Consider the following 16,817-nt stretch of genomic DNA (forward strand, 5'->3'; position numbering starts at 1 on the left):
GCACCACAGCATCCCCTACGCAGCTTCTGCCTTACAGGTCTCTGTAGTGCTCTCACCACGTCAATTCCCGCTTTGGTCATTGACGACACGAAGCCCTGAACTCCCAGCTATACTTTGTCACCTGGCTTCTTATCCCCATACATCTCTGTACATCTCCTGATGCCTTGTCTCCTTCAACTTTCCAAATCCTCCCCTTGAATCCTCTGGAATTCATAATTTGCATCAGCAAAATCTCCTTGAGTCTCAAAATCTTCTCTGAATATTCCTTTGTCTTCTTGGCCTAAATTCTTAGGGTCTCCAATGAATGGCTTCACCATCCAGCTTCTGAATAAATTGAGAAATCAAACCAAAAGTATCTATGGGGCCAAATATCACCTTTATTAGTGGTAGAGTCCAGGTTGAAGGATGTGGTTTTAGGTACATTAACTCAGTAGGCTTGATAATACTGCCCCTGAGAATTAGACAGACTTTCGCACACCGCCGCAGCCACACTGCACCACACGTCTATTCCCTTTTTTTCTGAAGCCCTTAGTTACGTAGTTTAAAATAATTGTCTATTGCATGTAAGTTGTCTCAGACCCTTTTTGGAATCATATGAGGTATAATTAGGTGAGAGAGAGAGAGAGAGAGAGAGAGAGAGAGAGAGAGAGAGAGAGAGATCAAAACCAGATAAATAGTAGTAGAATATAATATGTGTCACATACCAAATGAATAATGTAGAATATTGGTACTGGAATTCAGAGAAAGAGGTGGTCACTAAAACATTAATGCCCACTAACCTCAAGGAAGCCATCCTATTACATTTCTCTAGTCCATTCATTTCCCCACTCTGTGGAGGATTACGTCATAGAAATGGCAACGTGAGGTTCATTTCCCCCCTCTTTTAAATGACTGTTCATACCTCCTATTCTTCCAAATTTCATCACCTCCTTCTCCATCCTCCTTCTTACCTGATGTTCTTGCTTCCTCCACAGAGAAAATAGAAGCAATCAAAGGAGAACTTCCACAGGCATCCACCAACACATCTACCCACCTCCCTGCATCTGTGTCCATATAGCCTACCTTCCTTCCTAGTTCTGTGAATGAACTCTCTGGTGCCTGTCAAAGCCTAACTCCTCCACGATGCTCTGGATACAGCCCGTCACCCACACAAATACTCTCTCCCAGTAATCCTCTCCTCCTTCTGCTTCAACTTTCTGATCAGCATATACAAGCTGTCGTTTTTTCCATCTTAAAAAAAAAAGAAACTTATTAAAAAAAAATTTCTCCCATCTTAGTAAGTTTGATCCTATCTCCTCTTCAGCTACCAGTGATTTTCTTTCCTTCATAGTGAAACTTCTATATCGATTATTCTCATTGTTTCCTATTACTTTCCTCTCATTCTCTCTTGAACCTATTCCAATCAGGCTGGCATCCTCACCGCTCTACCAATATGGCTTTTGTCAAGGTCGCTAATGAATCTTTTCTTGCTGAATTCAATGGTCAATTCCTGGTTCTCATCCTACTTGACTCATCAATCATTCCCTCTTCCTTAAAAAGCTTGCTTCACCTGATTCAGGATACTACACGCTCTTGATTTCCTTCACCTCACTTCTTAGTCTCCACCTCACCCCCTTCCTCAAATGTAACATCATTGAAAGCAGGCATTTTGGATATTTTGTTTGTTGTGTCTGAAACCTAGACCGGTACCTGGTACATAGGAGATGTTCAATGTGTTTGTTAAAGAAATAAAAACCTTAATTTACCCTTTGTCTGAGACTGACAATTCTAAAATATCACACCTTGTGTTCTGCATGCTGGAGATTAGCTCAAGCTAGCTTAAAAAGACCAGAGGAAAGCGGTAGAAAGATTGCTCATCCATTGTTTAAAAACTATCTAGCACATCTTAACATAGGTAGTGTAAAAACGAAATTTCCATTGGTAACTTAACTTTCGGTTGCCAATCCATCCCTAACTATAGAACACATTATCCAATAAAATTTTTCCTGATTTGTGACTTACATTAAAAAAAACGCTTACAAAGAACTAAAAATAAAATACATTTTGTTGTACAATGAACAAATTCTCTTTATTTAAGACAATAACATTACATAAAAAGAAAATTTAAGAATACTGTTTGATATTCGAATGTATTCTGAACTTGCAGAATATATAACTTTTGCTATATCCCTATATTTGCAGTTATACAACTGATCCTCGATAATATCTCTTAATTTAAATTCTATGTGCAAAAGAGGAAGAAACTCTAAGTACAATTTAAATAAATCATTTTAAGAGCTGGGTATATTGAGAGTAGATTTTTGCAGCACTCTCCACTAGATGGTGCCGCTAAGAAGTTTTTTTTTAAAATTCCAGTTTGGGGGTCCACTTTTAAGTAAGCAATAGAATATAATTCATATGTTACTGATGATTGTCTAATAACATTTGTTTTTGTAACTTTAAACAAAATGTTCTGTGGGCTCCGAGAGCTCGTGTATGGATGCGACGTGGGTCAGATTCATAAATAATAGGCAATCTGAGTAGGCGGAAATTGGAGACAGAATTTCAACTGCAACAGCATTTGAAATTATTAAATCTCCAGTGATCACCATGTATTTGGCTTCCAATAATCTTTTCCAGACTTAAAAAATTACATAAGATGTACATAATTTTCTTGTGGACCTTGTTCAGTCTACAAGAGTGAGCATTATAATACTGTTTCAATTTAAAAACCCAATTGCTTATTCTTAAGTGGTTCATGAAAAGCCAGCTTTATTAATTCTTTAAAATATGGACAAGAGTTTTTAAAACGATAATTGAACAGTTGGATGTACATCCTTTATACAAAGATATTTTGTCTTTTAGATAGAAACTTCAGGACTTTTTCAGTGTATAATATAGACTCTATACCAATGTAATAGTATCAGCTGTTGGTAAACTATAACAATTAGTCCACTTGAACATTTCCTAAAGCCACTAATGTCAATGGGAAAACACAGTGGATATCTGTAGTCAGATTCTATAATTTGCTATGGATTTGAGGATTTTATGGAAATTTGAGAATCAAAGGCCTCTTATTTTATCTTCTGTGGAAATGGAATCTTGCTGTGAAATAGCCATTACGTTTTCTTTTCTAGATTAAATTTCAGCTCCTTTACCTTTTATACATTGATTCTATTTTCTATATTTTAATCATTTCTTTCCAGCTTTCTTGAGATATAATTGTGTAAGTTTAACATTGTGTAAGTTTAGGTTGCACGATGTGATATAGTTAGTATATTGTGAACCGATTACCACAATAATGTTAGTTAACATATCCATTACATCACATAGTTACTGTGTGTGTGTGTGTGTGTGTGTGTGTGTGCACGCGCGCATATGTGTGTATGTTGAAAACATTTAGGATCTACTGCTTACCAACTTTCAAGTATGTGTAGAACATAGTATTGTTAATTATGGTCATCATGTGGTGTGTTAGATCCCCAGAACATATTAATCTTATAACTGGACGTTTGTACCCTTTGACCACCTGGCCACTTCCTCACCCCCATCGCCTGGCAACCATCAACCTCCTCTGTTTCTATCAGTTTGGATTTTTTTAGATTCCACATATAAGTGAAATCATATAGTATTTGTCTTTCTGTGACTGACATTTTTACTTAGCATAATGCCCTAGAGTTTCACCCATGTTGTTCCGAATGATAGGATTTAATCATCATTGTTTCATTCTCCTAGTGTTACCAGAAATGGGATGAGAAAAAGGAGGGCTCCATTTACATAGTCATTTGCCTAATCACCTAGATTTATTTGCATGAATTATAAATCTAGCTGAGCAAATGAGAGGCAGACCCAACGAAGAGAGAAGAAGAACCTGGAGTGGGGGTTGGGACTTCACAAAGATCTTTAGGGACTTCATTTTGGAAGAAGGGACACTGGGATGGCGTCATGCAGCCAGAAGAGTAGACCTCTGGGCTTGAGGGCATTGAAGCTGCAGGAGGATACAGACTATGAGATTGTGACTGGAAGAGCAGAAGGGGAAAGGAAGGCAGGCGTCATGAGCAAAACTCAATGCACTTCTTTCTCCTTTTCTCTGCAGCTGGTGTTCCCACTTCCTGGTGCCTCAGCCTGGAGATGGGGCAAGTGGGACTGGGGGCAGGGGATCAGCAGCTGTCCTGCCAGGCTGCTGGCAGGGGAGCAGCCTCAGCACACAGACCCCTTTCTTCTTCCTTGGAAGCAATGGGAAGCTGCTGTAAGTGCAGCGTTGTTTCCCAGTCTCTCCGTGCCCTAGTTATCAGTGGGAAGGTTCTGTGTGGCAATCTGTCTCCCAAGCCTGGGCAGGGCTGGGCCAGAGGACAACACAAAGAAAAATAATCCCAGCATGTTAGCACCCTCTTCTAACTCTTGTGGAGTTAGGCAACGTGGCAGGGCGAGCCCAGGTCCCAGGGCTAGAGGCTTGCTAAGCAGGAGGAGGCAACTTGGGGAGGGATCTTGAGCTGATGGTCCAGGGTCATTGGTTTCTTTGCTTTTACAAGAGTTAGTAGAATAATTAGAGTAGGAGTTGTCACACTTTTAAGACTACACCTTTTTTGGTGGGGAAAGAGAGGTAGTGGGAGAGGGAGAGGTAGAAGGAGAGGGAGAGGAAGAAGGAGAAGGAGAGGGAGACAGCAAGAATGCACCCTGAATATGCCTTAATATATGCATGACAATGAACGTTGTCTTCATCATAGAACAACTTGCACAGCGCTTACTATTGCAGAGCACTGTTCTAATATTCTGCAGTTATTAACTCGTTTAATTCTCACACCAACACTGTGGATCGGTATTATTATTATCATCTCAATTTTACAGATGAGGAAACTGAAGCACAGAATGGGGTTTTTTTCCCCCAACGATACATAGCGGCAAACTCAAGTTTTTAACCCAGGCAGTCTGACCCCAGAATCTATGCTCGTAATTATTATGCCATGTAACATGTACTTCTTTATAGTAATCACATACATATGCCACCATAATAATATATACCTTATGAAACATACACATACATGGATATTTGAAATAGGGGTCAAAATAAATACAAATAGAACTTCTGATACATTCTTCCTTTATCCCAATGGATTGCTGTATAATCCCTCATTTTAGAGACCACTTTTTGAGAATTTGGAGCCCTAGGGAAAGAGGCCAGCCATGACAGTCTCAGGGAACAGGAGCTCTCCCACTACACCAGTAATACAATGGGCTTCCACCCCTTTCAAGCATCAGTGGCTCTTTCGATGTAAAAGTTTGGCAAGTGCTTTTATAAGAGTTGTACCCTTCGTAACTATTGATTGAGAAAGGACACAATAATTAAAGCTATTAAGGAAAACTTGTGATTTTAAATTGCTTTATTTTATTAACTATAACAGCATTTACCTGATGTAGAAAACACTCCACACATATGCAAGTCACAATAATTTTTCAGTCTACATACAATAATTGGTATACATACGGATTTGCCTGCCTCAGGCCCTGGGTGTGCACAGGTTTTGTAGATGTTGAGATCTGCTGGTGTAGTGGAAAGAGTCTGGGTTCAGGAAGCAGCCAGAACTGGATTTCAATTCTAGTTCTACGTGTGTAACCTGGGATAAGTAACAAAACTTTCTGAACCAGCGTTCCCTCATTTGTGAAATGATGATAACGCAACCTTGCTTGTTTCTTGAAAGGAGAGCTATACTATATGAGAAGTCTCTGGTACAGATTGGCACAATAGATGATAGTTATTGTATTATCCTCAGAAACAGATCTATCCTGAAGCTATTGAGGCTTAAAATTCAGGGTTCGGCACTTGCACTGGTACTTTCTAATACTTGGGGAAGACCCTAGCAACTTTTCGGATTTGGAATTCTGTATTCTCTTTCATAAAGACAGCCCCTAAAATTATATATATTAGGTTGGTGCAAAAGTAATTGCGGTTTAACAGTTTAAAAATAATTGCAAAAACCGCAATTACTTTTGCACCAACCTAATATTTCAGGCTCACATTGGTTTGTTCCCAATACCATCACACAACCTTTTGACTCTAAGGGGAGTGCCGAAGAGTGAGGTACTATAATGCCAATTGAAGTGCCCACCCATCTGCTTAGGAGTAAAGGCAAACAAGTAATGTGGGTGCCTGTGAATTACTGAGGCACCATGCAAAGCCAGCTCCCAGAGTTCAAACAGTTACCCTCCAAGAAGATGTGAAAGCGATACCACTAAGCATCCAGCCTCCTGGGGGTGGAGGTGTGGAGGGGGAAGCACTGAGAGGGAGCTGAGATGCTTCCTGACTCCCCTAAGCTCTGCATAGCAACCATATCAGCAGGGGTGCAATTCCCCACCTGCCTAGTCAGACTCAGAATTCAGATGATGTCTTGTTGTGCTCTGAATAACATCCCAAACTGATGATTCTCAACTCTGGCTGCACAGGCAAATCAACGTGGGGAGCTTTGAAAAAAATACTGGCACTTGGGCCCACCCTGAGACCCCGGCTTATTTGGGTTTGGGGTGGGGGTGGGGGCGGACCCTGGCATTTTCACAAGTTCCCTAGAAGATTCCATTGTGCAGACAGGGCTGACAACCACTGTCAACATTAGTATGAGCAGCTTCAGTGGGACAAACAGTGACGTCATGCTAGGGGTCAGGGGTGGGTGAAACGGCAGCAGATGGCACGAACCTTTCTTAGGACAGTTGGGAGCCAGGCACTGTGCTAGGAACCAAGACGCCTAAGAGCTAGGACTGTCTGCAGCCCATAAGGAATTTACACCCTAGTCAGAGAGAAAAGCACAGGTTGCTATGACGCTTGGGAAAAGGGTTTTTGTTCAATTAGGATGTGTCAAGGTAGGTTTCCTGGATGCGTTACCTGAGTCATAAAGGATAAAGTAACTATCCAGATGAATAAGGGAAAAGGGGAGAGTGATCCAGACCTAAGGAACTGTTCTTGCCCAAAGGCTTGGAGCTATGAACTGCACTGCAAGGCTGTGATGGTTAAGTTTATGTGTCAACTTGACTGGGCCATGGGGTGCCCTGATATTTGATTAAACCTTATTTCTGAGTGTGTCTGTGAGATTGTTTCTGGATGAGATTAATACTTGAATTGGCAGACTGGATAAAGCAGATTGCCCTCCCCAAGTCGGTAGGCCTCCCCCGTTGGAGGCCTGCATGGAATAAAAAGGCAGAATTCTCTCTCTCTGCCTCATTGTCTTGGAGCTGAGGTTTTGGTCTCTCCTGCTTTCAGATTCGGGCTTCGACGGGAACTAGACCATCGGTTTTCCTGGGTCTGGACTTCTCAGCGTCCATAATTGTGTGAGCTAATTCCTTATCAAATACCCCTTTATATATTGGTTCTGTTTCCATGGAGAACCCTGACTAATACAGAAGGTATATTGGTTGGGGTTCAGTTGTGCTAATGACATGCAGTTTGGGATAACTAGAGAAAAAAGAAGTGAGGCAATGAGCATTCATCACGTGCGGGAAAGGGTAAGAGCACTTGGCACCATTGGGTAGGCGGAAGGCAGCTGGCAGGGGCAACCGGACTGGCCAGAGATGTGCCTGATGAGCAGTCCCTGTGAACAGAGGGAGATGGCTCAGCTGGCAGCGTGACCAGGGAGAACCATAAACCAATCCTGCCCACACGAAGGACCCCTTCTGGACCTCAAGCTGCAGGAGGGACCTTACAGCTCTGGGCAAACCTAGCCAAAGGGGGTAATAGAACAGGGAAGGTGACCACTTTTGCTGGGTTTGTGGTCCTTTGGGCTAATGCGGAAGGACCCGGGCACACCTATTTGAGAGCACTATTTGTCAAAGGGCTTTTTGACAAATAAACAGTGAGACTTCAGGCTATCCTGAAATTCAGTCTGTCACCCCACTGGCCTGGCAACACTCTTTCCAAAACTACCTCACTTAGGAGCTCAATAATACGTGTTTATTCTCAATAAGACATTTTATTTGAAAGTTTTTTGTTTTGGGTTTTTTGTTTTTTTCAAAGTTTTTGTACATCTGTCTTGTCTCTGATAATGTCCTTCATGATTCTATGATCAGAAATTTGTTTCTTCTTCACCACTGGGATAAACATGTTTTTCTATTTGCATATCTCAATTATTTAACCAGTTTGTTTGTTCTAGTTTGTATTAAGCACTCTGACTCATTATAACACTGTTTACTACATTCCTGGCACTACGCTAAGTGTTTTACATGCATAATCTAACTTACTCCTCAAAACTAACCTCAAGATAGATATTATGAGCCCCATTTACCAAGAAGGAAAAGGAGACTTAGAAATTTTAAGATACTTGCCAAAGATGATCTGATTCCAGTTTTATTCTTAATTACTCTATGTGTAGGTAAATGCTTCTTTGTTCTAATATTTAATTGTTTCAATAGCATTTATTAATGATTCCTTTCCTCACTATACTACTTCTGATTTATCATAAATTAAACTCTGAGAGTTTGAATTAATCTATTACATCTATTTTTTTCTGATTCAACAATTTTATTATGTTTTTTTTTCCTAGTGTTCCATTGCTTTTATAATTGTTGCCTTATAATATATTTTAAAATTTAGTAAAGCAAAGTATACAATTGGGTAAGTCAGTAGTCATTACGTTTTTTAAAACAATAAATATTCTTGGCATTCTTCTTGTTATTATACCAGAGGAATTGCACTCTTCATTTGTTGGAACTGAGATAATTAACCTGTTGAGGTTTTAATTGATAAATCTACATATTAACCTTGGAAATATTAATATATTTACTTTCCTGATCAGGAGCAGGTATAGTATAGCACTCAATTTATTAACAATCCTCTCTATAATGTCTCTGAATAAACCTTGCCACAAGTTAAATCAATCCTCATATATTTATGCTTTTTTGTTGTAAGAGCAACAATAAAATTCATTTTATAGGATTTCCTGACATATATACATATAAAATACAATACATATACATATAACATATACATATATATTTTATATACATAAACACAAATTTTTTAGTCAGTCTTGTGCTAAACTCATTACTTTCAGTTATTTTTAGTTGATTTCCTTAGATTTCTAGATCTACAATCATGCCATCTGTAAAACAGATACATTTGTTTCTTCCTTTCTAATATTTACACATAATATTTTCTTTTCTTCTTGAATAGTTATTGACAAGATTTTTGGAACAATAAATTCTGATTTGAGAAAACCAATGTGTGTTTCTTCTTTAAGAATAAAATTGACTCTTTGTTTTCAATATACACTCCATCATGTTTAGACTGAAAAATTCAACATAGCTAATGTTGTCTTTTAGTTTCCTGTTTGGAAAGGCTGAAGATAAAAATAGTTTGGATGCAGCTGAAGTCAAAATAAGCAAAAAAAAAACCAAACAAAAGGTCTATCATTAGGACATGTAGAAGCAATTGTTCCAACTCCCTTTCCTTGGACTTTGCTGAGGTATTTCACCCACCTGAGTCTCTTGAATTCCTGTTGGGCCCTAAGTCCCTAGTGCCACAGTCTGTAGATAGGAGGGTCCCTGCCACAAGGTGCTGATATTTTTCTTGTTACCAGTTCCCCTTCCTCCACATCCCTTCTCCAGGACTAAAGGATATATTCCAGATAAGAGAGTTGGGTTGAAACCACGCAGACCAGGAATCTGCCTTTCTGCTGACTTACCAAACTAAATTCCACAAGACAAAATGCAATCTCTAAATTACCAATACCACCTGATTTAAAAGTTTTCATCAGGAAGAGATGAGAATTATAGCCAATAACTATGAAAATCTCTTTGGAAATTATATATACATATACATATATATGTATATGTTTAAAATGTATGTTATACAGAGGTTGCCAAAAAATGTATACACATTTTAAGAAAGGAAATAACTGTATTAAAATTGAGGTACTCAATATATACCGATAACAAAAAAAGAATACAAGTCACGTGTATACATTTTTTTTGTCACCACTTGGTGTGTGTGTGTGTGTGTGTGTGTGTGTGTGTGTGTGTGTGTATATATATATATAATTTCCATTTTTCTCTTAATGTGATGTGCTATATTAGTTTCACTTCTTTGTACCAAGTTTGTGTTTCTAGAAGTAAGCATAGTGACTAGTAGTTGTAAAGTATTTTTCTTTCCTTTCCCTAACATAAAATCTTTTTTTAACCACATTTATATAACTTTTATTACAATACATTGTTACAATTGTTCTATTTTACTTGTTATTGTTGTTAATCTCTTCTCTGTTTAATTTATAAATTAAACTTTATCATAGGTATTATGTATAGGAAAAAAACATAGTATTTATAAACTTCAGTACTATCCACAGTTTCAGGCATCCACTGGGGGGGTCTTGGAATATATCCCTCCCCAATTAAGGGAGAACTACTGTACTCAAACATTCCAGTATTGGTAACTGTAAAGTGAGACAAGAATCTATAGACATGGGAGAAATCTCAGGTGAATTTCTGGGAGGAAACAATAAAAAATAAGAAACTTAAGAATTGTGAAAATATCACATAGTTCAGAGAATGGTCCAAAAAAGACCATCTTAGCACTTCTCTGGACAAACGTCTTCAACTGAGAATGTTGATGGATACTTTCCCAGGGATTTCTATTACTTATTTTAATTGGGAGCCAAAAGGATAATGAAATTTAGATTTTCCTTTATGGCCAGCTTTGCTGAGAACTGCTATGAAATACCTCAGGCTGGCTGTCTGTGTCCATTCAAAAGCATTTACTCCTGTGCAGTGTTGGTGGTACAGTTGTGAGTATAGCTGCCTTCCAAAAATAATCTTACTCTTTAGCTTCCAAAGGATTGATTATTTGGGTGAAACACTGGCATGAACAAGGCACTAACACTGCATGGAGTTTGAATCCATGGCATTAGAGAGTTTATTGAGGGAGAAAGGGCAAGAAAACCTTGCAAAGGTCTGGGTTGGGGAAGGGTTTGTTGATGAATGGTAGGGCTCACCAGCATCCAGCTAACATAAAATCATAACATTTATGTTCATTAATGAGATTGGCCTATAATTTGATTTCAGTTTCCTATTCAGATTGTGAATTCAATCCTTTACATTTAATAAAATAAATTGGATAACATACAAAACACATACATGAACACTCACATACCCTTAAAGTACATGTAACAGGGATTTTTTTGTTCTTTAGAAGTTTGGAAAATCAGGACCAGGCATCTTTGTGGGGTAACCATTTGTATTTTCCAGTTATTTGATTTGTCACAGTGCTTTATATTTTTGTAAGCAAGCACCCATTTGGTTATGTATTATATTCTTATTTCTAATCTTATCAATTTGTATTTCTTCCTCTTGTTTTGGTTGAGACATTAGTAATTTATTTTAAAAAAAACCTTTTTACTTTTTCAATGTTAACTTGGTTTTGTTCATTATTTTATTTATATGTGTTCTTGTTTTGTTTTTTTCTACTCTTCATGTGCTACTTTTCCCTCTCATTAAATATAGGTGAAATATTAGTTTATTATGTTTGTGTCTTTTTTATTAATAAAAGTGCTCTGAATGGTCTCCCCACCTCCACCCCCCAATAACTGGTCTGTATGAAGTTTCCCTATATCATAATGCAGTGGTTATTATGGGCTTCAGAATTAAGCCGCCTGGGCTCAATCTCAGTTTCAGGACTTATTCACTGTGCTGCGTTGGACACGCTACTGAACCTCTCTGTGCCTCTGTAAAGTGGGGGTTGTTACCAGCACCTACCTCATAGATTATTTTTGTAAAGATTGTATGAGAGAGTGTGAGCACTTAACATAGTATGTGACACACAATAAGCTGTTAATCAATGTTAGTATGTTCACTGTCGTTGTTATTATTTTTAATTAGAAAACACGAATTACCTAGTTTCTTCTATAGGAGAACTCAGAGGGAAGAGGTATTTCTGGTGAGGGGTAGGATGAAAGAGAAGCCTAGCCTCGAATGTTGGTCTCTGGGTGAGGGTGGAAGGAGATCTGTGATTCCCAAGCTGATGTTGAGGGTTTGTAGCTGAAAACCATGTAAACTGCTTTCAAGAACTGGGCCTTGGTAAACTATAACACAGCAAAGTTCCAGGTAATTATAGCTTCTGCTCTTTCTACTTTTCCATTCTAGTCTACCTAACCCTTACCAGCTTCTCAGCTCCATCTCTGTTCCCTTGTCCCCCTAGTTTAAACCTAATGAATTTCCGCTGAAGTATACATGATTAATAACTTCTATTGTATTTGAATTTCACATTTGGTATAGTTTTAAGACAAATTAACTATCATGTGAAATTTTCCTGCACAGTACAACGAAGTGGTAGGTTTTGTTTGGTTTGGTTTGAAAGGGGGTTGATTGGGCAGGGGTCCTTTTTGAGTAGCTACATATGTTGAGTAGTGCTCTTACTCACCAATCTAATTCTATCTAGAAGTCAAAACCACATGGTTTATTTGAATTTTTGTTATTGGCTAAGGCAATCCAGTTCCAAAGAGAGTGGAAAGGAATCTTTAAAGTAATATTTATAGAAAAAGGGTGATGGCTCTGTGAGAAATAAAATTTTAGGCCCTCTTCCCAGCCATGCTTATCTCAGATCACCTTTATTTCTAGCTCCCGACTCAATAAGAAAGACGTTTCTAATCGAAATGGTCAAAGTCTAAGATATCGATTGGGCTACGAGGTCGAACACTTAAGTTCATGAACTTTCCACCGTGTTGCGACATTTTCGTATGTGGCAGATTGTATTTTCCAAAAATATCTCATTTCACATGCCTTTCTTACAATGTAATGCTGACATGCTTCATCATGGTGTGGGGTCGGTTCTCTCCTTCTGGACATAGACACACCTTCGTAACTGCCTCAACTCGTCCAATGTAGCAGAAGTGACGCTGCATGACTTTTGAGGCTAGGCCCTAAAAGTTAATACGACTTCCACTTGGTTGTGTCTTGGGATGCTTCCCTTGTTTTGAGGAAGCCACCTGGAGACACCACATGTAAGTGTTCTGGCCAACAACCAACCACCAGACATGTGAGTGAATGGTCCTTTAGACGGGTCCAGTCCTCAGCCTTTGAGTTTTCCATAATAATCAATGATTATTGTTGTTAGTTACTAAGTTTTGGAGTGACTTGTTATGCAGCACCAGGTAACTAATACAGACTACATTTACTAAAGGGTGTGAACCTGTGTGCTCTTCTCTTATACTTCCTGTATCATTTCTAGATGGATCAGGCCTAGCCAGTTCTTCTCTCTCCTACTTTCCTCCTAACATTCATTTGAGTAAGCAAATCAGCTAAGGCCTATTATGCAAACATGGTCATATAGTTCCCTAATTTCTAAAACTTCCTCCTCTTTGCATGTGGTCAGAGGGCAGGGATATCCCAAGAAGGAGACTCCACTTACTTTTCTACCAGAGAGCTCTACATTGTGGTTGTGGGTGCCTAGGCCATGTTAATAAGAGGTATCTTGTTTCACAATCTAGGATTATTTACAGATTGTGCTTAGCTTCCTTGGAGTTGAGAAGCAAGTGGCGTATAAGGCAGGGTGTGGGCATTGCTGGGTCCTTGCCTGTAATGTCGCAGTATCAAATCATCACCCTAATACCCAACAGTGTGTAGAGAGCAAAAAGGAGTAATCAAAATTTAAAATGCATAAAAGTAGAAGCCAATTAATTCCTCTTCACGCCTCTAAGGTAGAAGAAAGCAGTGGCTTTGGAATTACAAAATATGGTTTCTATTTCCTTGTCTACCAGGAATAGATTGTGGAATGAGTAGTTTTATGACCTTGGTCAAGTCACCTAATCACTATTCTGTGACTACACTTTCCTGTGTTATAAAAGGGACATTTTTACTTAACCAATCCTGTCAATCTATGAATCCGCAAATCTTTCCTCTCAGTCACTTTCAAAGCTATTTACACTTTCAGCTTCCAAACAGGAACGTATGCGTTTGGATGGACATCCATGGGAGATGCAAGGAGGGTATGGAGTCCCCAGCTCTGTGCCTCCTGGAAATCACAACAGCTGCCACTGGGGCTTTGCTCTCTCTCTCAGAAGTGGAAGATGAAAATCCCCAGGGCAGTAGCTCCCTGGGGAAAGTCAGCTGCCAGTGAGGGAGAAGAAGCCTTGGTGCCACCCTCTATGAACTAGCTTTACGCAGGACTGTCATAAGAGTAGTGCCCCAAATTCCACCCAGGTGTGTAGGCCAAGTAGGAATGAGTAGCAGAGAAAGAAAGGAGGCCTCATCCTTGTCCCCTTGAAGCTGGGGCAGAGAAGGGTTTCATTTTCCAACCAGCTACATGAAGAATTTAAATGCAGCCACCACAGACATTGTTTGGAACTGACTGCGTTGGTGATTCTTTGTACTTGATTCATTGGGGGTGTGTGTGTGGGGTGAAAGAGGGAGCTCCTGGAAGAATCTTCCAGCATTATAATGTCATCTTCCTGTAACTAATTTCATACCGGCTTTTTTTGAGATATAGTTAACATAGAACATTATATTAGTTTCAGGCATATAACATAATGATTTGGTATACATGTATATTGTGACGTTATCACCATGATAAGGCTAGTTTACATCCATCAATATACATAGTTAACAGATTTTTTTTCTTATGTTGAGAAATTTTTAAGATTTACTATCTTAGCAACTTTCAAATATCCAATACAGTATTATTAACTATAGTCACCATGCTGTACATTACATCCCCAGGACTTAGTTACTTTATAACTGGAAGCTGGGACCTTTGACTACCTTCACCCATTTCCGCCCCCACCTCTCAGCCCTCTGCCTCTGGCAACCACCAACAGATTCTCTGGATCTATATGGTCGTTTGTTTGTTTGTTTGTTACATTCCATATGTAAGTGAGCTCATACACTGCTTGTCTTTCTCTGGTTTATTTCCCTTAGCATAATGCCCTCATACTTAAGTATCTGTAACACAAAACACATTTCTTTCTTTTTTTTTTTTTATTGGGGAAGGGGAACAGGACTTTATTGGGGAACAGTGTGTACTTCCAGGACTTTTTTCCAAGTCAAGTTGTTGTCCTTTCAATCTTAGTTGTGGAGGGTGCCGTTCAGCTTCAAGTTGTTGTCCTTTCAGTCTTAGTTGTGGAGAACGCAGCTCAGCTCCAGATCCAGTTGCCGTTGCTAGTTGCAGGGGGCGCTGCCCACCATCCCTTGTGGGACTTGAGGAGTTGAACCGGCAACCTTGTGGTTGAGAGCCCACTGGCCCATGTGGGAATTGAACAGGCAGCCTTCGGAGTTAGGAGCATGGAACGCCAACCGCCTCAGTAACCGGGCCGGCCCAAAAACATTTCTTATCTCATAGTTTCTATGGGTCAGGAATCTGGGCACAGCTTACTGGTTCAGGGTCTCTTATAAGCACTGCAATCAAGGTGTTGGCTAGAGCCGTGGTTTCATCTGAGGATTTAATTGGGAGAATTTGCTTCCAAGCTCACGCATGTGGTTGTTGGCAGGTTTCAGGTCCTTCCTGGCTATAGGCCAGAGATGTCAGTTCCCTCCCATGTGGGCTTTTCCATAGAGCCACTTACACCATGGTAGTAGGCTTTTCTCAGTTAGCTCTGGGGTGTGTGGGGGGGAGGGTTTGAAAATAGAAGCCACAGTCTTTGTAACCTAATCTTGGAAGTGACTCCATCACTACATTTGGAGTTGCTACGTCTAGTCCACAACTGAGGGGAGACAATTATGCAGGGCTGAACACTAGAAGGTGGTGATCATTGGGAATCACGTGAGAGGCTGTCTCCCACAACTTTCCCGCTCCTGAGGCATTGGTTTGGCTCTGGTGTTGTGGGGGTTACAAACAAGTGGGGTTCCAACATTGCCCAACATGGGAGTAACTGGACTTTATAAATCTGTTTCATTTATGCCTTCTGATAAGTCTTTCTATTGATCAAAGTGCTTCTAGCTGAAAGGAGCTTAATAATGACTGGGTTAGAGCACTAAACTTTGCAGGGCTTTTCATGATCTGGCCCCTGCCTACCAATTCTGCCTCTTGTCTGACTGTTCCTTCAGGTCTGCGTTAACTTCAAGTAAGACAGCCTTGCAGAGTGGCCCTTCTCCTTTCTTCCTGCATGCATGTTGTTCCCTAATACCACATAATACCTCAGCCACGCTTGTCTGCATTGCCAGCGCTAACTCATCCTTTTTGTGAAATATTTTTTGATGGCTCCAGGCAGATGTATCTATTTCTCCCTTATTTTTCTATTGTGCTTTGTTTAAACGCCTTAAATCAAACTAGTTACCTTTTATACTCTTATGGTTGGATTATGTCTCCCTCTAAATTATCCCCAGCATCCAATCCAGCCCAGGGCATGGCACATAGAAGACACTCACTATTTATGGAGTGGATAAGTGACACCACGCATTGCCTAAGAGCTTGTGGCCTTGGGTGTGGATGGAGTGCTGACTGCAGACTAGCATCTTCTCGGGTTGCATGTGGTACCTCCGCTGCCTCATTTATAATCCATGAGTCAGCCAGTCATTGTATTCCATATTGCTCTTCACTGTCATTTTAGCCTTTAGCTGCTTACTAAAATGAGCTAATTAAACTGCATTATTTTAATTGCTAATCATCAAGAAAAAAGATTTTTTTAATGGAAATGGCAGAATGTGTGTGTTATCCCACCATTAAAAGAAGTCAGAGTGCTCTTGTTTCTAAATTATGATAGGTCCATTGCTTCCAGAAGTTAAGTGTGGACCACTGGAGCATAAAGCATGGTCTGTGTTGTGTGGAGCACAGAATTGACTCAGATCCTACTTCAGTTAGCGTCACATCATATCACTCAGGGAAAGTCCAGTGGTTATTGGGCTTGAACACGGAGGGTATGTACCGGTGCCAACAG

Source organism: Rhinolophus ferrumequinum, chromosome 2, assembly GCF_004115265.2.
Source record: "Rhinolophus ferrumequinum isolate MPI-CBG mRhiFer1 chromosome 2, mRhiFer1_v1.p, whole genome shotgun sequence".
In the NCBI taxonomy this organism is placed as follows: Eukaryota; Metazoa; Chordata; class Mammalia; order Chiroptera; family Rhinolophidae; genus Rhinolophus; species Rhinolophus ferrumequinum.